The sequence below is a fragment of the Emys orbicularis genome, chromosome 16 (genome assembly GCF_028017835.1).
Source record: "Emys orbicularis isolate rEmyOrb1 chromosome 16, rEmyOrb1.hap1, whole genome shotgun sequence".
Lineage (NCBI taxonomy): Eukaryota > Metazoa > Chordata > Testudines > Emydidae > Emys > Emys orbicularis.
In genome coordinates, this window is record NC_088698.1 from 14,855,845 (window position 1) to 14,880,136 (window position 24,292).

General features: G+C 51.7%; 1 pseudogene; it reads right to left on the reverse strand.

The window, feature by feature from the left end:
- Positions 1-8,577: 8,577 nt before the first annotated feature.
- LOC135890568 (somatomedin-B and thrombospondin type-1 domain-containing protein-like) overlaps positions 8,578-24,292 on the reverse strand; it is a 30,824-nt pseudogene continuing 15,109 nt past the window's right edge.

Genomic DNA, 24,292 nt, shown 5'->3' on the forward strand with positions numbered 1-24,292 from the left:
CAAGTTCTCTCTCTAAGGTATATTACCTTTGACAAGTGATTGATAGAACCCATCCTGCTGGATTTCTAGGTCAGCTTTTCAAAGCAGAAATTACTCACTTGGTTTTAGGTAGTTGTTACAAGACAAGATGACCCACATAGCCTGCTTTGGACCTGCTCTTTTAGCCAGCCCGTGCTAGTGGAGGGGAGCAATCAATTTACGCTACAAGGTGTGGGTGTGTAAACAGGGGTGCTAAAGTCATCCTGGGTGTAAGTCGGGGGTGGGGTGTCAATGGCACTGCAGCCGGGCTGCATTTAGCCCAGTGGGGTTTGGGCAAGGAAAAGCATTTAGGAAAAATGAAAGGATCTTAGAAGGAATTTTGGCAGCTCCAGGGAGATGCTTTGTCAGTAGCACAAGGCAGCTGGGAGAAAACACCACATTCTTAGCAAACACACAGCAGGCGCTAAGGAGACTTACCAGCTCAGAAAGGCAGCGACCAGTGCAAAATGGCTCCAGTAGGGCTGCAGCTGCTTGGCTCTGCCCTATTTAAGGCCTGCTGGGAAAGGGGGCAACCCTAGAGTGGAGAGAGGAAGAAGGGGACAGGCTGCCCCAAAGGGAGGGGCTCGAGGTTGCTATGGCAGAGCTTGTACATCCTAGCAGCGATGGTGTTAAGTCACAAGCACTTCCCAGCCAAACATCAATGGTTTAAGCCCCGAGCGGGAGAACAAGGATTTTCTGACTTGGAGTTGCCGGCTGCAGGGACCCCGATGGACGCAGGACACAGGCTGCAGCAAGTGCAAGCATGAGACCTAGGCATGTTATGTAGGCGTCTCTTTAAGGCCTGATTCTGTGCGGGCCTAAGCCCCTCAGGTTAAGCCAATAGGAGCTGAGTGCCCTTGGTGAACGGGTTGGGCCCGCTCCTGCTAGCCCCAGTCCGTGAGTCTCAGGCTCCTCATACACGTCAGACTCCCGGTCACGGAGAAGCCTTGCTCCAGCCCGCCGGAGGACCGGTTGCTTTAGCAGCCTGTGGAGTTCACGGCGCTGCTCATCAAACAGGGTCATTCACTGAGACAGGGGCAGCCCCGGGCAGGGAGCGAGCTGCCATTTGTAAATGCTAGCGAGGTGCCGGGCTAAGTCTGGCTTGAGTGTCTCTAAACCCCCCTCTTAAAGGCCCTGTATCCCTTCTCAGCCTGCCACCTGGGAGGGGTCTGTGCCGTAGCTAATGCCCTCCCCCCGGGTCCGTAGCACAGCCAAAGCATTGGGGCATGATCGTTTCGCAGCCACACAATGTGTGTGCTGGTTGCCGAGCACTGTTACTCTCTCGGGTGCTTCCCCTCTGCGGGCTGCAGAAAGCCCTGGGGATGAGATGGTCCTTTGGGGTAGAGTCACTGTCAGCTCCCGGCTGCTCTGCTCCCTGGTGGGCCCAGCCTTCCCATGCGTTGCCCGGGGTGAGTTAAGTGCCGAAAGAAGGGATTCTCAGAAGCCAGCGAAGCGAGGGTACGTCTGCACGGCCCTGGGAGGTGTGATTGCAGCAGGCATAGCCCTCCCCAAGCCAGCCTGCACCAACCTAGCTTGAGTAACCCCAGCAGCGCAGCACGGGCTCGCCGCTCACGTCTACTCAGGGTCCTGGGCGGAGTTGGTCGCGAAAGGCGCTGCGAGCCCACGCTGCCACAGCTACGCTGCTAATGTCACTTGAGCTAGCGGTGATCGAGCGGGATCAAAGCTAGCTCAGGGGCTGCACTCACACACCCGTCACAGCGTTGGGGGAGCCACCTACGTTAGGCAGTAGGACATGCTGCAGCGAGGGGCAGGGCTTAAACCCAGCTCCTCCAAGCCTGACGGATGGGCTAGAAGAAGGCACCTATCTCTGCTTTTTTTCTCAACTGCGTACCCTCTCCTGGAGCGAGGCGCCTAAGCCAGGGGCACCCTGTTTCAGGGAAAATAGGAGCCACACACATCTGCCCCATCATAGCCAATAGCCCAGTACATGCAGCTGGGATTCAAACCACTGCTCTGCCTGATTTGGAGCAGGGACTAGAAGCCATGTCCCTAAGCAGCAGGCAATTGGCTACTCTCTCAAACTCTCCTGCGGGAGCTGGACGTTGTATAACTAGTTAGATATTTATTGAGCCAGAGGCTAGGGCATTCCCCTGGAGCATGGGAAGTCAGGCTCAAGCCCTGCTCCAAAGTGCAGAGTGGAGATTCAAACCTGCAGCTTTTACAGCCCCAGGGCGAACTCCTACAGCCCCAGGGCGAGCCCTAACCCTTACAGGCAACACCCACCCCCTCGCTCTATCTTCCCAGCCTGCTTGTGCTCGGCTGTCTTGTGCCAGTTAGCCATGCTTTGAGGGACCATCATGTACTGGGGGTGCTGAGCTGGTTGGGGGCTTTACATGCTATTGCAGTACCAGCGACAGTTACGGAGCTGGACCAAATGACCGGACAGGCGGTTGCTTCTAAGCTCTGTGATTCTGGGGAACCTGAGGCGCAGAAAAGTGGAAGCCAACATTTTCAAACTTAAATACGCACCCCTCGGCACAAAAATTCATGTAGAGCAAGGGTCTGATTTTTGCATTTGGATGTAAGGGCCTACAGCTGTGCACCCACAGCTGAAAACATTGGCCGTAGCGCACTGGCTTTCTGGAACCACCGTGTATGAATAATGTTACTCTTAACGAACTGAGCTGTGTTCACAGGCCCGGCTGTGTTGACATTTTCATTTTTATCTGGGAACATGGCAGTGTTTAAACGGTCTGGAATGCTGGCTTGGCCGGGGGGTGGGACTGGGAGGGGGCCGCAGGGCTAGAAGCCAAGCTCCAGCCTGTGTGACTGTGCCATCAGAGGGATGTTGGGAGTATTTCATCGCCTCCTCTCCCACCAGGTTTGGTGAGCCCTCGTCTCCGTCACACGGCCCGCTTCTGAGGGAACTGCTTTTGGTTGGGGAGTAAATATTTCCTGCTGGACCCAGAAGCAAAAACCTGCCCTGCTCCATAGCAGCATCAATCTGCATCTCGCTGTGACGTCTCGCCTGACACGGCAACTTTGCGCAAGCAGCTATGCGCCCCTGTGCAAAGCTACCATCCCGGGTGAGAGAACCACTAATGGGGGAAACCCTAAAAGGGACAGCAGCTGGGACTGGGTCTGCATTTGGACCTCACACGATCACCAATCCCCAACAAATGTCACGTTCCTGGTCCGTCCCTAGGAGGGGCCTTCGCTGCCTGGAAATCAAACACGCTTCTCCAATGCAGCTTCCTTGTGCCAAGGTCTCCCTTCACACTGGGCCTCTCTCGGACATCCCCCTCCCTCACTGTTCCCTCTGTTAGGAGTCATCTCTCTCTTTCTCCCTTCAGCAGTGCCCTCCGCCACCCATCTCTCCCCGTCTGACATCCCCCCGGGTCTGAGCTGGGTGGAGCTGCGGTACACAAGGGCCTAACCCAGCTCTCTCCTACGGCTAAGTATAGGGGCCAGCTGTAGGACAATGGCCCTGAGAACTGGCCTGTCCCCTGCCCCTGTTCAGTGCTGCTAATCCCAGCCATCGCTGCTGTCAGAGCCGATCAGACACTGAGCCAAAGACTAGGGTGATCGTATGTCCCGTTTTGGCCAGGACTGTCCCTTTTTTAAGGCTCAGTTGGCAAGAGCAAACAGGACAAATGCACAGTTTTGCCTAAAAAGTGGGGTGTGACCCTGAGCAGGGCCTGGAGGAACATATGGGGGGGGGGAGAAGAGGGGACAAGCGGCAACGCCAGCCCTGTGCGGGAGGGAGGGCTTGGGAGAGTAGCTTGGGCCGGGCCAGCCCAGCACAGGCGGCAGCAGGGGGCCTCGGGCTGACCCCGCAGGGGCAGGCAATGGGGGGGGGGCAGCTTATGCCGGTCTCACACATGGGGGAGATGGGGGGGTCTTGGGCCAGCCCTATGGGCAGGAAGCAGGGAGGGGTAGGGGGAGCCCGAGACAAAGCAATGGTGAAGGTTAAGCTGGGTTCAAGGGGCGCTGCTGACATCCCTTTCTCCCATGGGCCATTTCAGGGCAACAAAGCATTATGCTGAGCTGGCCAAAGCAGGTGGGCTCCACGTACTGTTTGAGTGGCACACAGAGTTCGGAGAGCAGGGCGCTCTGGGCAGTCATTGCACAGATACCCCTAGGGGCAGGTGGTTTTCTTACTGCACATGCACTCGGAAGGAACAGGACTACAACTCAGAGCTCCCTGGCCCCTGGAAAAAGAGATTTCTGACAGGGGGAAAACAGCTTGAGAGCTTTCACCACCCAGGCTCTCGCAGAAAGACGGGTCGGTATGTTTCTTCCCCCCCTTTCCTGAAGGCCTAGGACTGTGCTTCTCGTGGGCTGCAGAAGCATACTAACTTTTTGGCTTAGACTTTAACCCCCCTATACGGGAGCAGAGGCCCTAAACAGCATAGCCAGAGGGCTGTGCTCCGGGCTCAGACAGGAGCAGCGTCTCTTCTCGCCCCAAGGGAGCACTAGAGAGGTACAGCCTGCTACACCATACATGATCCCAGGATCAAAGTCATCCAACAGAAGAGTCACATTAGGACTGTCTGGATGCCAGTATGGATGAAGAAGAGATTGGATTACAAGAGAATGTTGCTCAGAAAGAGCTGTAACGGGTCTGGGTAGTAATTGGTTCCACACACTTTGATCGTACTGGAGGGTAAATCCATTTGGGGATGAAGTAATACACAGATTAAATGTGCTTTGGAAACGGCCATCCCCTAATGACTCATTTTCTGATACTAGGAGATTTTCAAGACCTTGACAATCTGAATGGACTGTATAAAAATGCCCTTTTAAGAGCAACAGCTGTTGCAAAAAAGATAATGCTACATAATGGAGCTTGATTGTCACAGATGGGTGCCAAGGCAAAGCAAACAGGCCAATTTAGAAAAACATTTGTGATAAGCCAGGAGTTATATACATCCTGTCTATATACAGAACACTGCCATCACGGCAATATTACCTAGAAAAGGTGTAACACAGCTATATTTATGGCAAAGCATTTGTGTTGTCCGTATATAAAATGTGCAGCTCTCACCCCCATCCTTCCCCTTTAACGAGAAATTAAAGCAGGGGGTGGGGGATATTTAACCAATGTTGCATTTAAGGTGGTTGGGGGGGGGTTATATTACACACTTCAGTTACAGTAATTCAATTATAATGTAACAAACATACCTTGTATCTATCTCCACTCCCTTTGAAATCATCATCTCAAAGCAACATTGGAGAAATACAATGCATTATCGAAAGGCATCACTGTCACTTGGTGATCTAGGGGGTAAGTGTCATTCAAATTAGATTAATCAAAACCTTATGGGTGTTGAGTTTAATTCAGGCAGAAACCATTACTAGAGGCAATTTATTGGACTAGGCAGACCTATGCTCTGCTCTAGCGGTAGAACGCTGTGGAATAAATGAGGTTACAGATTGAGTGGATTACTTATGTTTTAGAAACAAGTCAAGAACTTGTGAGGAACCAGCTAAGTGACTAGTTAGATGGTCTCTAAGAAAACCACATAATGGAATAGTTGGGTCATGGGAGTAAACTGCCATTTGCCTTACATCCAACGTTAACCCGAATTCACACACACTATTTTCCTAACTCGGAGCCCTCTAGGATCTGTACCATCTTCAGTCATATGATCCACCTTTATCCTAGAAAGAAAAGGGATTATAATGGTCAAGAATATTAATCTTGTGAAATGTATCCAACCATGAACCTTAGGTTTTTTACTGTCTTTATTCAAAGTAACTCAAGTACATATTTTTTGTACAACAGCGGACCTGGCATAGGATATGGCTGTGGATACATGAAGTGATAAGGTTCAGAACAATTACTACAATATTAAAAACTGGAAAAAGCCATGCTTATTTCACTCCAGAATTGTGTTCATTTAAAAAGACATGGAAACAACACTATGAATTCCAAATGCCAGTTCTCTGGTACATACAGAGATGGTGACATGCTCTTGTGCTATATGGATCTCGGTGGAGCTTAGAGCAACAGGAAAAGCCAGTAGAAGAACAAGGAGTCTATTGGTCAGTGCTTTAAAAAAAATATTATATTTGGTAGAGATTGTTTATAAGGCAGGAGGTTGGATCATAATCTTCCCTTTGGCCTGAACATCTATAGCTGGGGATTTCAAAGGAGCTAAGTGAGTTAGGAGCCCAACTCCCACTGAAAGTCAAGAGGAGACTGGTGTCTAATGCCCTTAGGCCCCATTGGAAAAAAATTCTGCCTATGAATAACATCCATGAAGGCGCAGTTTCTGTCATGTCAGGGCACGGAAGCGGGGGAAAGCGGCTTGATAGTTGGACCATATGACTGAGCTCCTATGAAGGACCCATGAAGGAGCTGACTGGCAGGTTGGAGCACGTACATATGTGCTGTCTAGGTGGGTTTGTTTTGTTTTACCTGAGATTTGAACCTGACTTCACAAGAATGGATTTGACCAGCATACACAACTCCATTAGAAAAAGGAGAACATGGCCCCTGAATTGGACACGGACAAAATGACAGAGGAGGATATAGGAGCCATCAACTCAAATGGACCAGAAGATGCTGAAGAGATAACATCAGTGGACAGACAAAGGTAACATTGCCATCAGATAACGGTCTCACTGCCACAAATAGCAAGGCAAAGCCAAGGCACACATTGTTAACGCAGGAACCACTGATCCTTGCATAATATTCCACTGCAATAGTGTTATTTCTGTTACACCAAAAAACCAGTGGAGATCTGGTCATTTTATCGGATGTGGAACGGATGCAGTGAAGGGACAGCAAAGGAGTAGACACAGGGCCTGTTCCAAAGCCCCCTGAAGCCTTGATAATGACTTCAGTAAGCACAGGGTGGGCCCTGTAGAGTCCAATCCTGTGATATTAATAAGAGTTACGGGTGCTCAGCATCACACAGAATCAGGTCCTTATTGTGCTCCTCAGCCAAGCCAGAGGTTGTAAAAGGCCAACTGTGTTTCTATGGATACACTAAGGTGCAGCTAACAAATTTGTTTAATAAATGAATTCTCTCTGAATAATGGTCAGTCTTCCGGCTTTTCAGATTGTCTGGCCTCTTCCCATCTGGGAGATGTTTTATTTTTCAATTAATAACTTATGTTAAATGTAATTTGCAAAAAGCCACCTTTTGGTCTTAAGTTCTTTTGGAAGGAGCAAGCACAGCATGTCCTGGGGAATAACGGTGCCATGGGAGCCCACAGAGCGGAGGGAACCACGTCAGGAAGAGGCCCAAGGAAGCACGGTGTAGAAGGGGGAAGTCACCTGTGGTCTGACCTGGGAGAGTAGCCTCAGGATTCTGTATGTCATCATGTGATCACATACAACCTAGGAACCAAAAATATCCTAGACTGTTTTTCCAGACATTAAGCCAAGGCAGTTCTCAGTTGTAGTTATTCCAAAGTCCCCAGGGCTCTGGGACATGATGATCCACCATCAAAAAAGCAGCAACTGGAATACTCTATTAACCATTTGCCTCTTGTTTTTAAAGTCCTCAGACTAGGGGGTGGCGATTCCAAGGGCTTCAGAAAACTCAAGACCAAAGTGCACTTAGGTCTAACCTTATTCAATAAATAGAAAGCTTGAAGGTCCTAAACCGTGTGATACTGTCAGCTGAAAAATGGGGTGCAAGCAGGGGGTGTGGCTGAGATATTTTACTGGGAGATAGAGAGCGCGAGAGAGCTCATATATATTTAGATATATTATATCACTCATGTTAAAGCATTACAAATAAGTAGAGAAAAAAAAAACCCTCATGCTATTTTCTGGACTTCTCCCAAGACAGAAGTGCAGATTTGTCACTGCCTTTACTCTGATCTTGAGGAGATTAAATGACATGTAATACACCATCCTGTTTGAATCACTCAAGTATCAAGAGAAAAGCAACACAATCAACTTTAAAAGCTCGGAAGCACAGAGAAGAAAAGTTGCATCTTTTAAGACAATCTTAAACATTCTTATTTCCTTCACACATTCCTCTCAAAAAACAGTCGAAGGACTTTGGTTTTTTTGGAAACAGTTCCACAGCTAACTGGGACATCATTTCCCATGTCATCCCAAATAACCATGACATCACTTCCTCGCTCAGATTTGGCCTCATTCCAATGTTTGTCCATCATTAACTTTGGTGCTGGGGTTCTAGCAAATTTCTTCTCTTTTTAAAAAAAAAAATATGTTTTTTTAAATAGGGTTATTGCAATTTTCTTCTTTTCTTTTGTTGTTAAAATCTGCAAAATAATGGGACACACAGAAAAAGAGTGGTCTTCCATTCTAGCTGTAGTGCTGGAGGTAGGTAGCAAGGTTTCAGCAATATAAAGTTCAAAAGAACAAAGACAGTCTTGTGCTTTCAAACAACACATAGGTATGTGGCCAAAAATATAAATGTCATAGGAAGTGAGAGTTTCTAATGAAAGTGATACGAGGTAAAAAGTGTAGCAAGGACTTCATTCAGAGGCGGTCTACCCTTCACTTCTTCTGCCAGTTTTCTAGTGATAGCCAGAAAAGGCTGGGTCATCAGCTTCAATCGGTCACTCTCCCCTTCTCCTTGAAAGTTCACGACCCAGGTTGACAGAAGGTTACACAAAGATGAGCGACAGCGGAGGACACATACAGTTCTCATGCCGAGACTCCTGGATCCACGAGCCCTGGCACCCAGCGATGGAGGTGGCAGTCCAGAATGTCCTGAAATTGGAAGCACAGCCCAGGAGCAGGACTGGGTTAATCTTCCATCTTGCAGAATCCACCACAGCTCCAGGAGCAAGGGTGGCCCGTGAGTGGAGCTCCCAGCATTGCCAACCCCAGGTGTTCGAAAATCATGAGCCAGGCCCCCCGCCCCTCAAAAAAATCACTGGCTTAAAAATAAGAAGCTTGTAAAAATTAATAAGTTTACAGTTCTTTTTATTTGCCTTCTGATTTTCGAGCACGTCACATTTTCAAGCTTTTCTCTGCAAAAATGAAGGTCAGAAGCGTATTTTTCTGGGTGAAAGCCAAGGGTCTCGTGTGATCACGTGACTCCAGGTTTTGAGGAAACCACCAGATAGCATAAAACTCATGATTAAACCACTAGAGCTGGCAACACTGATTCCCACACAGCACAACTTGGCCAGAACAGCCGCTGGGATTCCAGCTATTGAAACCCTGGGGCGCTGAGCGGCATGGACAGGCTCCAGGGGCACAAGCTGCATTCAGCCCTACTTGGCCGGGGCAGCGCTGCCTCAGTTCTGTGTAGGGAAGGGAAGTCAAAAAGGGAAGGTCTATGAAGACTCTCCCACCCCATGCCCTGGGCTGTTGAGAGCAGCACTGTCCTCGCATGCTGCTCAGTCTAGGTCATTGTCCCCCTCTTCAAATGCCCCATTGGCTCCCTGCTGCTCTCCAGGTCCAGCTTAGCTTCTTGTCCTAGTCTCCCAGGTCCTGTATAGCGTTGCCCTGCCTCCAGAGGATCCCTCCTCACTTCACAAGCCTTCCCTCTGCCTATGCATCCCACCTCCTGCCAGCGGCCCGTCCTTTGTACGTGGCTTGGGCACACACCGCTGGAAACGTAGCCCTGGCAGGAGAAGCTGGGGCATGCAGGGAGCACATGCCATCCCTTTGCCAGGACAGTGCAGCTGGCCACTCTGCAAGGAGTCTAATGCTGCCCAAACCCAGTGGGCAGGACTGGGGCAGGCACAGGACACAGGGGATGTGTCTGCTCGCTCTCCCCAAAGGTGCTTTGCGATTCTGGCACCAGGCTTGGGGGCTTCCCGGCCAGACACAAAGTGGGGCAGGAAATAAACCAAATAAGGACAAAATCCTTCCTCAGCAACACGGACAGTCCCTTGGGCTAAGCTGGCTGGGTAACAGCCCTGATCATCACTCCTCAGCCACTTACCTGGCTCCCTCCAGCCCATCCCCCTCGCATCGGGCCCCGCTGGCCACAGCGTCCGGCCGGCACTCCACGCAGACCCGCCTCTCTCTCACCAGCTGGCTGCTCCACATGTGCAGGCGGCAGGCGGCTCCCACCTGCTTCAGGCGGAAGTAGACGCAGTAACTGGAAAGGGAGAGGGAGAGAATTAGCCAGGATGCCATCCCCCCTCTGCAATGGGTTTCTGCTCCCGCAGGGGCGGGGGTGGCCTGTGGTGAGAAAAGAGGCTTGCGTTTGCTGGGGAAATGCTCCATTGGCCTAGAGACAGGCCCAGTGCATACTTTCCTAGCGCTAGCTGACCTCCCTGAAATCCCCCGACTTTAAACCACCAGCTGCTTGAATAACCCGACCAGGATCAGTACTCCATGGGCACAGACTCCAAGAGGCACTCACACAAATCCTCCACTAGCAACGGCTTGAGGCTAAAAGCAACCTGGTAGCAGCCTTGCCACTGAATGAGAAATCCCGAGGCAGGATGGTCACCCAAATCCTGCTGCCACCTCTGAACCTCACCACGTCCCTGCCAAAGGATCTCCAGTTCAACCCTAGAAGAATCACACCTGCCCGCCTCTCCCATTGCTAAGGGGAGTGGATCCTGGCTGCTGCCCGAGCGAAGACAACTGGATTCTAGAGAGGTTCTGCCCTGGGGTTGTATCTGGCATGAGCTTCCCCAGTCAGACTTCCCACAGTCATGCCTAGGATGCCGAATTACCAGAAGGAGATGCCGAAATTGCCAGCTCCCCTCTGCTGGCAATGAGATGGCACTGCAATGGGGCACGGCCAACTCATTGCCGCTTTCAGTGCCATGCGGGAGGAGGGTACAGGTACAGGTACAGCCACCAGTTGCTGACCAGTTGCTCTAAACTTGTGCCCCAGGCCAAAGCAACCCCTGAACTGGGGGAAAACATAAATGTTGCCTAAAGCCCCTACAAGGCTGAGTTTCCTTATGTAAAATGGGTCTAGAGAGATGCCCTAGTTTAGCTACTGTCTCTATAAGTAACTGCTTCAGCAGAGAGCTGCTTAGGGGCAGGTGGTGGAGGGGGACAACTATTAGAGATTCATCCCTCCCCGTGGGATTCATAATCCAAGACCTCTTATTTGGGTTCCATCTGCTTTTGTGGTTTCCTGTTTACTCACGAATCCCAGGCAGAGCTCTCCAAGGCTGCCACGCTGCTGGCCGACCCAGTAGCCAGGCACACGCCCACCTTCTGCAGCACCTGCATCCCAAGGAGGGAGGGGTGGGTTCTACCTGCAGCCTGCCCCCTTCAGACTCCTCATCCACACAGCTCGCTCCAGCTGCTGCCTTTGGAGATGCAGTTTGGGGTTTGTCTTTACTGCACGTCTCATAACTCCCAAGCAAGGTTCAGAGGGGGAACGTGCCCCTTCAGGCTGGGCAGACACCGGATTCCTGGTTTGAGGGAGGGAAAGGGGAGTATAGGCCAGTCTTTGCCCCACGAGAATGGTCTCAGCGGGCCGAGGAGGGGACGGGGGGGATGACAAAGGTTCTGTTCAGGGGACGAGACAGAGCCCGCATGGGACCTGGATGCTGCTCATCCCTCATTCCCCAATGGCGCGTCAAGGCAGAAGTCCGATCCCCTGCCCTGGGCAGGCAGCAGGATGAGTTTTGCTCTTGATGCTATCATGGCAGTCAATAATGCTGAGCATTGTCCAGAGAAGGTTCCAGGCAGGAAGAGAGAGATGTCAGCCTCCCAGCGCACTCCACGTGGCAAGGGAAACAGGGGCCACTGTTCCCAAGACACATACTGCGTTGTGCCTGGGTCTCTGTCTCCGAGGGTACGTCGACACAGCCGCTGTAGTGTGAACACGTACCACGGCAACGGGAGGGGTTCTTCTGTCCCTGTAGTAAATCCACCTCCCCGAGAGGGAGTAGCTCAGTTGATGGAATCATTCTTCCATCGGCTTAATTACATCACAAGAGCGTGAACTTTTTCACAGCCTCGAGTGATGTAGTTAAGCCGACCTAATTGTCCAGTGTTGACCAGCCCAGGATAAGTGGTGAGAGATGGATGGGAGAACTGGACACACCCACAAACAGTAGAGGGGTTTCTGGACGAGGCCGGACACCAAAGCCGGAGGAGGAGCACGGAGATCAAGGTCTGAGGAGCACAGACAAGCTGATGCTGAACAGGAGACTCAGGGCGCCCTTGCAGTCAGGGCTACACGGGTAGATGCTGCCAGGACAAGCCATAGAACATGGGCAGGATGGGCTGAAAATCAGATGGCTTCTTTTCACACCAGTCCCAGAGATGGAGCCAGTGAGGGAAGAAGGCAGCATGCAACCTGGGCGGTCCCTCTGCCCAAGAAACTGGGTATGCGTGCTGGGGACAGCAGGGAGCCAATAGGTTATGAATCCCAAATGTACCCCAGGTATTTTAAATGTAGCAGATGAAAAATGCTCCCAGCTGGCCACCTCCCCTCCCCACCTACCTGGCCCAGCAGCCATTTGCAGGAAGAACAGGCTGCCTGCTGCAGGGCCACAGGGAAGAGGCAGCCTAGCATGCAGGAGAGTTAGGAGCACTGGCTGAGAGGTCGGCCAGCCCCACTGACTTTCCCACTCCCCCTGCAAGCAGGAAATCATCCCAGTCGCCCCCGAGGAGCGAGCGGGGGACACATTCTGATCAGCAGGGCTTCCCTCAACCAGTCAGGTGACCCCACCGCCACGCTGCACAGCAAGAGGAACCTCCACAACATGCTCTTGTCCAGACGGGCCCCTGCTGCGGATTTCTTCTTCCCTGGAAGGACGATGACCCCAGGTAGAGACAAGCTAGAAGCTGCTCCAGGTGCCCCTTGCAGGCCGGCTCCCTGGCACTGCCAGTGTTGAGGAGGAGGGGAAGAAGGGATGCAGGCAGAGAGGCTACCCACTGCAAAGCAAAGCTGCCTGCACCAATGGGGAGATCAGGGCCTGCGCTTTCCCAAAGGCAGGGGGAGGGGAAGCTCTGATCTGAAGCAATCCCCTTAAGTCAGCCAGTGCATTCTGGTTGCTTTACAGCTGTCAGCTTGCCAAGCCTCCTCCTCCTCCAAGGGGCCTTCGGGGTTCTGTTCCCCCCTCCCCCCCACACACACTTCTGTTTGAAGAGGTGATTAAGGCTCAAATAAACTCAGCTGCTGGGGATGGCCAGGAAAGGAACATAAGGCAGACAAGCAACCGCAGCCAGTCGAGGGGCAGAACGATGGCAAACGTTTCTGACATCTCTCTCCGCGCAGAGTGGCAGCCCAGGCACCCATGTACACAGAGCTGCTGGATTTCTGGGTGTCAGCACCCGGAGTGTTCTCCCTGCACACCCTCCCTTCACAGCACACCAGCTGCCACGGCTGCAAAGAAAGTGCCATGAGATTCTGCGGGTAAAAATATCGGAGACGTGCACACCTGCGAGGAGGTGCAAGCGACAGCTGCCGTTGCCTAGGCCTGGCTGGAACAGGAAAGCAGCCGCCGTGCCCTGCGCGGATTCCCACTTTCTGCTCCAGCTGAAGGTTTCAAACACTCATCCAAGGGAATTTCAGGAAGGATACCGTGCAGCAACGCAGCTCCCACGGCGGGGACGGCGCCATGGAGGACAGCAAGGTGGTTTTCACTGCATGAGGGTTGGGAAACTGCTCCCCAAAATGATCGTTTTGAATGCAACCGTCTTCCCCCAAATTTCACAGGAGCTTTGTTGTGAGGGTGTTTTTGCACATTTAAACCACTTCTGACATCAATCAAAATGCAAACGCCTCTGTTCTCTTGGGCTTGGACACGTGGCTCTCAGAGTGACCTGCGGGGTGCGAACAATTCCGTTCTGGGAGCTCCCGCTGGGGTGAAACCAAAGAGAAACAGAACGCCTTTAAGAAGTATTGGAATGGCAACTGCTCCAGTGAGCGATAAGGTAGCACAGATTGGGTGCGACAACCGCTGCAGCCGTTGTGTGACGGGAGCGGAGGCCAAGGGTGGAGGTGCAGAGGGTTCTGCTGTATTCCAGCCCCGTTGCTCCAAGCTACAGCTTTGATTGCATCCCTTAATTAGCCCAAAGGCGCTACTTGGCACGGAGCTGTGAGAACTCGGCAGCCAGACAGTCAGTGGAACAGCAGCAGGAGGCCGTGGCATTACCACACCGGGCCCTGGGGCTACTATGCCGCTCCAAGAAATGCCCCAACTCCCTTCCAAGCCATGCCCCAGCCACTACCACACTTCCCCCTTACGAACTCCTAAGCCCTTCCTTGCGGCTGGAGCAGGCAGCCACCCATAAGGCCTCTGCGCCTCCTCCTTATGGGCCGGCTTCCTAGGACGGCACACAAGCACGTGTGCTGATTGCCACTCAGGATACATCTACATGCAGCTGGGAGCACGCTTCCCAGCCCAGGTAGACACACGCTAGCTCAGCTCGAGCTATAGCTGGGAGGAGCATGGGCAAGCAGGGACTCGGATTAGCTGCCTGAATACATGCCAAGGGGGTGCGGGTGGGTTTGTATTTGGACAGCTAGACCAAGCCACTGGCCACGCTTCCCTTGGCTACGCTGCTCACTAGCTGGACCACAGCTAGTGCGTCTGCCCATCCATGCTGGGAAGCATGCTCCCAGGACCAGGGAGTGGGTCAGCCCTCGTGGCAATAACCTCAGTAAAGACACAGCTCTGCCCACCTATTCTTCCTCGTATTGGTCTCACGCTTTCCTCCATTTCCATACTTCTGACCAAGATGCGCCGGAGTTTGTGGCTGGAGAGCTGGGGGCTTGTTCTAACCTTCAGGAGGAGGCTGGAAGAAGACCTGGCCGTGAGAGTAGAAAGGGGGTGGACCAGGGCTGCTTAGCATGGGAAAGAAGAGGCCGGACAGGATGAAAAAAAAAAGCAGAGATGGGAATTTGAATGCCCAGGATTGAGGGGCGAACGACTCCAAACAGCCTGATACACAAAGGTCATGTGTTTCTCGTTTCAGGCTGGCAGCCTCCTCTGTAGGTGCAGACCCGCCCCATTCCCCACACCCAGCAGCCGGCAGGATGCAGAGGTGGCAGAACGCACTTCTGTTCTCATTCCCTCATCCACACAGCCATCTCCTCCTCCAGGCAGCGCTAAAACCCTTCCGAGCACCTCGCCAATCGGATCCGTGCAAGCTGTGCTGAGCCCCGCCTCATGTAACGATCCCAGCCCTCTGCCCCTCACCCTGCACACGCTTCACAAACCCAACTCGCCCGAGCGCAGCGCTGCTTGTGACAAGGGGATTTACAGCCCGGGGGCTAGTTAATCAGCTACCCTGGGGCTTATCAGTTACAAGGGGGGAGGCTTACAGCTAACTAGGAAAATCCTAGACAAATAAAAGAGAGGGAAAAAGCCCATTAAGATAATCTGGCCCATCTCGCTTCCAATTGAAGATACAGTCTCCCAAGACAGAGCACATCAGACAATAAACTGACTACACTAGCTCTAAAGAGGAACTCAATCATTTTGCTTAAAGGGATTCACCTGCAAATCCATCAGGGTGCATCTGTCAGTAGTTGAGCAGTTTGAAACCACTCTCTGGGCCAGATGTTCAACTGGCATAAGTCAGCATAGCTTGACTGAAGCAAGACCAATTGACACCAGCTGGCAATCTGGGCTGATGTCCCCCCTTGCAGTCTCTGTGGAGATGGAGCATGAAGTCAGCCCCTTGAGCCAGTCTGCACTGGAGCTGGTTTGAACGCAGGGGTCCCAGGGCCGCCTCGCCCCTGCACTCCAGATGTCAGGTCTCGGTTGTTTGTGACACTCCGCTCTAGCCCCAAGATTGTTTTCCATAGGTCATGGCATGCTCAGCATGGACACGCTCAGAAGCCTAGCATGCAAATGATGCATTTCAGACCCACCTTGTGTAACACGGCCCCCAAGGCAGCAGTTCAGCGTTTCCTAATTAACAGCAGATGTGCTTTTGGGAACAAACATTGGTAACAATGATTTTTCATCAGCATGATGGGTTTGTGGACTGTGCTTCTCACCCACGCCTTTAAGAGGCTTTCCGAAGGGGCATTTGCAGCTCCCGTGCTGCGACAGTACTAGACGGCTGCCTACATCCATTGGCCAACACCACTGAGAATGTTGAGATACACAAATAAGTCTCACTGGTTCAATCGTTTTTTCCCCTATGTGTGTGATCTCTGTACTTCTGGAAGTAAAGGAGGATCGCGTTAATCAGAACCAAGCATAAGACCCGATCCTGCAATCTGTTCCATGCGGGCGGAACAAAGCAACATCACAGCAGCAGGTACTAGCTGGCTTCTCCCACACGACTCCGCCCAGGCACTTCCACCCCGATGGGACACCCACTACTACAGTTCTCTCCTCTCCCTGCCAGTCCGTTGCAGTTTGCAGATGAGCAAATCATACAGAGCAAATAAATTAACCGGACAAATTGAATCCCTTCTCCTCCTGGAACATTTACAAGCAGGTCACGGTCTAGTCGAGATCCGAAATGATTTGACCAATGTTTGCACAGCTTGTTTTAGCTCTCTGGATCGACCGTGAACACTCCTCTGTGACTGGTCGCTATTTGCTCTTTAGTTTCGATTGGTCAGCCAGATCACATGGCAGAGTTTCCATGCGCGGACTGAAGAGGCGACTACCAGTGCAAACTCTAGCACTTGCGTATTTAAAGCGCGGTTTCCGGATAGACTCGCATCGAAGCCCGGTAGCAGCACCGTGCACTCAATGCCACGGCTGATGGGATTGCGTGATCAGCAGAAATGCCCACAAGGACACGTGGGGGAGTCACGGGCTCGCCTGCTTCCAAACACGGGTGGTTCCGGATATGCTGGCAATTCTATAGCTTTATCAAATGTGCCACAAGCTACTGTCAGAATTTAACACCCCCCAGGAGAACCTGCAAGGTAGCTGTGGCAGCAAGACTAGAGGGGAGGGGCAAGCAAGCTTGGTAGGGACTGTGCGGAAAGTCCCTAGCAGCCCGTAGTACGGCAGAGCCCCAGTGAGGCCGAAGGGACAGGGCTTTCTTCAGTGCTGGGACGGGATTCCTGAGACGACAGCACAGAGCCCCTCAGAGAGAGTCTCCCTGTTGAGTTAGCAGCACAGGCTGCAGCAGCTGCCAGGGGGCTGGGTGAGGAGAAGCGGAGCTGAAGAGCAACACTCGGTGGGGAGCAGGGTCTTGTCCAGCCTCGTTCTTAACTTGACCTGGCTCTCCCAGCAGCTGCCTTTCCACCCCTCTGCTGCTGGCAATCAGAACGCAACTGAAAATTAACCTACGCTAGGAAACGTCCCAGAAGGGCCAGTCCCACCCTGGCAGGGAAAGGGACTTGATGGCCAACACGTCTTTCCACCGCTCTCAGAGAACTCCTGTGAGCTGATTTCTTTAGCCAGGAGGCAAGTCGGCCTGATGCCCTTCCATTGCCCAGTATTACCCTTGCCCTAAGACCAGATCAAAGGAGAGTCCAGGAAGCTACGAGGGTCACAGCCCAACGGGCCTGGGGGTGCCTTGGTGCAGGAACACGTCTGCATGGACTCCCAACAGGCTGCACAAGTTCTCCTGAGCGTGCAGCGTCCTGTACCCAGCACACACTAATCCACAGTCCTTCAAAGGAGGAACAATTCAGGTCACCAGGAGATGGCCACAAAGCCAGTCCTCGCGCTCCTGGGGTCCCAAGCCAGGACACAGCACAGTCATACCATACATGGGGCAGCTGACACCACCCACTTCGGTGCCATGGGAGGGGTGGGACCCCCTCAGGCCAAACCTGGCTGGCCGCCAACGTTTCTGCAGCAAGGGCACCCCATGAAGAAATGTCTAAGAGCGAACAGGAAGAACTTATCTTCCCCTGGCTGTGAGCTTCTTCCAGCGCAGCTGCCCCAACGCCTGTGAACAGGCCTGTATGGGGTCCCTGCATTGGGATAAACCTTGGTGGGGTTGAGTCTATCACCTCCAAACAGACTCTGCTTCAGGCCCATCTCTCCTGAGACCTAAACACTCACGAACTTCGGGGAGGTTCAGATCCAGAACTGGCCCCTTTCTACATACCAGGCTGATCCCAAACTCTGGCTATAAACACCCCGAACCTTTGGCTGGTTCACATTCTAGATCCAGACCTGGAGACGTGGGCCTGTCTCTAATGAACAAACAATTGCAGCTGAGTTTTGCAGGGTCTTTCATGCAAAAAGACTTCCTGATGCATCACAAAAAAGATCCCAGTGGCAGATGAGGCCTCAGATCTTCTCCCACCTGCTAAGAAACTTCCCCAATCATCCCCCAGGGGCTCCCCATTCCCACTCAGCCGTTCTCCCCCTCCCCCATAAAACCCTTCCCAATTCTTTCCAGCTTTCCTCCTACCCTGGCCAGCCATTCCCCCATTTCGGAATCCCAGATCTGTCTCCTGGGCTGGCACCAGAGAGAACTTCCCTGGCAGAGGGCAGGACGCCTCGCTGCAGCTCTGCAACAGAGGGGGCCGAGAACACAGTCATTGGACCGGAGGCGATTTGTAAATAAGGAGGGGTTTTGTTCCATGTGCTGTTTCCAGCCCTGAGGGCTCAGCGCCATTCAAAAAGGACCCGCTAGTTTGCTTTTATTCATTCATTCCAGACAGCCTCTTCTCTCCTGACCAAGGGAGAAAGGGGACCTGAGCAGGGCCCCAGCTATGAAGAGCTCTGTCAGGAGTATAATCTGAGCTCTGCTGGGCTATTGTTATAACTGGGCTTTTCTTAGGTCCCCAGCGAGGCAGTGTGAACTGACCACAGCAGTGGGAGCCAGGGACACTAGATTTCTGCTCCCAGCGCAGACGCTGTCTCCCGTTGAGTCTTGGTGAACTCGCTTAGCAGTGCCTCGGTTTCCCGATCTGGATGAGGATAACAGGGGGCTGGGAAGATTAACTAACATTTGTGCAGTGCTTTGCAGACACGAACGTCGCAGAATTACAAGCACAACGTACTATTATTAACCCCCCTGGCTGAACCCTCAATGCCAGCAAAATGTCTCGGTGTTAATAAGAACTCTTATCTAGCACTCTACACAGGAGCATCTTTAGCCCAATTTTACAGGTGGGGAACTCAGGCAGAGAGCAGAAGTGACTCGAAGGTCACACAGCAGCCCAGTGGCAGAGCTGGGGGTAGGACACAGGTCTCCCGAGTCCTAATCTGGAGATCTTGCCACTAGCCACAGCACCTCCCTATTATTAATGGAGAACAGGAAACAGAACAAGTTATGCCGCGAGCAGCGTCTCTGAAAAGGAGCGGAGGAGCTGCCAGGACGAGGATGCCAAGAGCATACGCATATGGCAGCCGCCCCGGTATGGAAGGGAGCTGGACGGTGCTCCCAAAGGTTCGGAAGGGAAGAACGAAGGCTTTAGAAGCACACGCCTGTGGTCTATGCCTGTCTTCAGGGATCCAGGATGTAGATAGGTTAGATGAGCTGTCCTAGCCCTGCTGCATAGAATCTCAGAAACGTAGGGTGGAAGGGACCTTGAGAGGTCAGCTAGTCCATGGCCCTCTGCTGAGGCAGGACCAAAGAAACATAGATCATCCCCTCCAGGTGTTTGTCTAACCTGTTCTGAAAAACCTCCAGTGTCAGGGAGTCCACAACCTCCTTAGGTAACCTGCTCCAGTACGGACGTTTTTCCTAACATCCAACCTAAATCTCCCTTGCTGCAGATTAAGCCCATTACTGCTTGTCCTACCCGACGTGGCTATGAAGAGCAAACGATCCCCGTCCCCTTTATAAACAGTCTTTACATATCTGAAGACTTCACTCCACTTTTCTCGAGACTAAACATTCCCCAGGTTTTGTAACCTCCCCTCGTAGATCAGGATTATTTTTTTTGCTCTACTCTGGACTCTCAGTAGAAACAGGGATGGAGGTTTGAGCAATCTCCATCACCAACATACCTAAAGTGAGGCTTCCACAGTCATCATCTTTAGCTGCTTAAATACGTGGCCTAGTTTTCAGAGATACCGAGGACTTTTGACTCTCATGGACTTCCCTGGAGGCTGTTGGGAGTTCAGAGCCTTTGACAAACAGGCTACTAATGGAGCTGTGCAAGGCCCCAATTTAGCAAAGCAGTTAAGTACATGGCACCGAAATAGAAAGGACTTTGGCATGTGCTGAGGTGCACCATTGGTCTGGGGCCCAAATATGAATCTAGGAGCCTCACTTGAGGCACGGAGAAGGAGAAAGAATCGCCCCTCTTCTCCAACCTGACTGTGTGCAATGTCTCTGAAGACACCCCTCAGCAGAGAGCGCCGTCCCTTTTAACGGCAGGAGAATTCATGCAGCTCTAGTTCCCTCCCCAAACTCGGCCCAGCTAATGACCATGCTGGAATCACAGAAGTTAGACACCTATTAGCTCATCTGTCCATCTCTCAGGGGCCGATGCAGGATTGGTGCTTATGACACATTTAGCAGTGCTTGTCCAGTGTGGTTTTAAATGTGTCCGAGAAGAGCCAAGATACAATGCTGATTTCCCTGCAGAGTATTTGGGGAGGATTTCAGGATCGGTCACTGTCTTCTCCTCTCCATACAGGAGGGCGGCGTTTATTCTGCAGTTCTTACTTAAGAGTCAGGCTGAGCCAAGTCAGCAGCGCTTGTCACAGAAAATCACCCTGAGAAGGGGACAGTGTGCTCCGTGATGTGCCTCACCTACCTTGGCTGCTTCTCCTTCACCAGCATGTGAGGTCTTCTCCAGGGGTCCTTAAAGTCCCTTTTAAAGGAATCTGGCAAAATCTTAGCCACCTCTGTCAAAAGAGCACAGGGGGTGGGGACCGGAGGGATGCAGAAGGTTAGAAAACAATGCTCGGCAGAGGGGTTCAATCACAGAGACAGAGCTAAGAGGGCACAGAAAGCGAATTATTAGGAGCATGGCCTGCTTGGTGCCTGCTCCCAGGCTCTGGGAAAGTGGGGGACCCAGACCAGCAGGGAAGGGAATAACGTTCATTGCAATTAGTGATATTAATGCGAATACGGGGCACGATTCAAAGCTCACTCATGTCAATGGGAGTCTTTCCACAGACTTCCTTGACTGAATTTAGGTCAGGCCCATTTTTGTTACTGTTAACAACTTACACTGTATGGCAAATCTCAAAGCACGTTACAAAGTGGCCAAGTATCATTAACCCCGTTCTACAGATGGGGAAACTGAGGCACATGGAGAATTCAAGTCTGGCCCAATGTCACACAGCTAATCAGTGGCAGAGTCAGGGCATGAACCCATCTCTCCTGACTCCAACACCCCTGCTCTAACCACTAATTCACATGCCACAGCCCTAGTTTAAAGACAAATTCTCAACAGACCAGCCAAAAGGAACTGGTCTCAAAGATGGGAATTCCAAACAGAGGGGGGGAAATGGATGCTGTTCAAACATGTATCCATTTACCCCTGGTGTATTTTGCATGGTGCTGAAGCAAAGGCTGGATGGTCTCCAACAGAGGTCACCTTTGCCACATTCCTGCATGTGGGATATCATGATTACTCCCATGTCAATATACGGCAATACGATACAAACACAGGATCACCGTGGATACAACAGAGCCTCTGCCTACCTGCAGCTGGAGGTGCAGGCTCTCAGCTTTGTGCCCACAGATGAACTGGGGTGGAAAACATGAATGCAAAATTTGCAGATGCACTAGTGTTTGGCCCGATTTGGGCCAGTTTAGCCTAGAATCTTAATCTTTAAATGTGACCCACAAATTCTTTAGAGAAAGTGAAATCTGGAAAGAGACAAAGGGAGGGATTGTAGAAGGTTTTAATAACAATCAGGATTTTCTTGCTGAAATCGGGTGTTATCTTGAGAGGAACAATAGTCCAGTGGCTAGAGCACTAGCATAGGACTCAGGAGACACAGGGTCGATTCCCTGCTCCTCCACAGGCTCTCCTTGTGACCCGGGGCAGGAGCAAGGCACTTAGTCTCTGCCTCCGTTCCCCATCCCTAACAGCACAGCCCTGCCTCCCAGGGGGATTGTGAGGATAGGTACATTAAAGCTTGTGAAATGCTCAGATGTGGACCATAAAAGTACATACAATAAGACATCTTCAGCTTTTTAAAGTGCAACACAGGAAAACTATCCACACAGGGCAAGTTTCTCATGATAGTTTAACTTCAATCTCACTGTGGGTAGCAACACGTCATGAGAACCTGTTGACACCATGTAGGGCTTTATACCTCAGTTACCTGTCTACGCTACAATTGCCGCCCTAGTCAGGGAACCTGGTTACTGCACAGTTTCAATTAGAAGTGTAGAGGGAAGCGGTCTATAGCGGAGGCAGTTTTGCCTAGTGGATAGAGCACTGGGACTCAGGCAAACTGGGCTATATTCCCCATTATGCCACTGACCTTCTTGGTGACCAGAGGAAAGTCACTCCACCGCTCTGTGCCTCAGTTTCTCCATCTATAAAATGGGGATAATGTACTGACCTCCTTTGTAAAGTACTTTGAGACCTACTGATGCAAAGTGCTATAGAAGAGCTAGATATTATTAATTACTACTAACGTCTTTTTAATCCAGTTAGAAGGAACACAATTAAGGGTCCATCCACACTGCAAATTGGAACAACTGTAACCATGTTGGGGAACTAATCTGCTGTGTTGTTGTTGTTGTTGTCGTCAAGTGTCATGACTGATCTGTAATTCAGATGGTAGGTGAGCTATAGCCTATGGTTTTCCAGTTCTGTTTTAACCCAAGTTTGCCACGTTCAATGGCCAGGCAAGCTGCGTTTAACCTGGTGCTAACAGAGACCATTTTTTGCCGCATGTTAAAAACAGCGCCCTCTTGCAGCTAAAACTCTTTGCCGTCCCTTCATCTTCCAGCTCCATCGCAGGGACAGCGCTGGGATCGCACAGGGCAAAGCAGCTCCCGTCACATCCGAGCTGTGCTGAACATCACAATGGGTCGTGGGAGGGTTTGTACACGTGCAGACGGGCGCAGAGACCTTTCCCCACACGCTTCGCTTTACCTTTAGCCGTATCACAGGCTGGGTTCTCCCCAAAGCACCCTCTCCGCTGCTTGAGGTCCGGACAGGGGGTCCCTCCATTTCGGGGTGGGACAGCGACTTGCCGAGTCCGGTCTTGGCTACCGACCCCACACAGGGAGCTGCACTCGCTCCAAGGGCCCCAGGGCCGCACCACGCAGTGGATGGCTGCTAGATAATGAGATAAAAAGGCGGGGAGGCAGGGGGAGGGGACGGAGAATGAGAGACAGATGGAGGGAACGAAAGCGAGAGGTATGAAATAGGAACAGATTGAACCAGAGAAAAAGAATGAGTGACAGGAAGAGAACATGAGAGGGGGAATGAAGGAGTGTGAGAAAGAGGAACAAAGAGGGAGGACGAGAGATCAGTAAGGCAATAAAAGCAGACACCAAACATTTCCCATTCCCCGTCTAACAGAGAGTAAGAGCCCGACCTTCTTAGCAGCACCCTTGATGACCAGCTCATTTCTGAGTCAGACAGCAGTGTACAGAGACAGAGCAACGAAAACCCTGCGGATTTAGAGGAGGCCAAACAGGCCAGGAACCCAGTCGATCAATAAAGCCTCCTGTCTCCATTGGCAAAACATTCTAACTTTCCTTCCTTCTGACTCAGTGCATCCATCTCTCTGCATCTCTCCCACTCCCTCTGACTGTTCCCACCGCGCTCGGCCCTCCTGCCTAGACTTCCCATCGGGTCCCACATGGCGGGTAACCTTTGCCAGCAGAGCCCGCCTCTGTAGAGTGCCCAGCTGTGTGAAATGGAAACTCGGGAAATGTTCGCCTCTTAGCGGGGCCTTGCAGGGCAGCTCAGTCCCAGGGCTGGTCAGTTCACGCTATTCAGCGGGCGGGCATGTGACCTGCCAGCAGTACCAAGGGTGGCAGGCGACGGCAGGAGAACCAGAAATCCTGAGATAGTCACACACAATGCAGCAAGGCCCAGGGGGCAGTCAGCAGTAAATACAAGGTCTACTCCCAGATGGGAATGGATGTACTATATCTACACAGCCCCTACAGCACAGGAGCCTCCTAAAATTCAGATCTATCATGCAATTGGGAGGAGGGAAAGGTTTAAAATACAGTGCTACCAGCTCTCATGATTTTACCCTCAAGTCTCATATCTGGGGCTTTTCTGAAAGCCCCAGCACCTGGAGTCCTGTGATCACATGAGAATAGCAACTTTCATTTAAAAAAAAAATTTAAAAAGGAGACACAACATCTAATCCTCATGGCTGCGAAGAAAAGCTTGAACATGTGACCCTGGCAGGATACAATGCCAGAAGGCAAATAAAAAGAACCCAAAAGCTGTTATTTCTAATAATCTCATGGGGGGGGGGGGGGGGAAGAGGCTGACTCATGGCTTTGAATGCTTGGGGTTAGTGACACTGATTTTAGGAAGAGAGAATAGGCCTAACTCAGCACTGCATTACTCTAGTTTTCCCTGTGAATGCAGCTGAAATATACTGGTGTAAAACT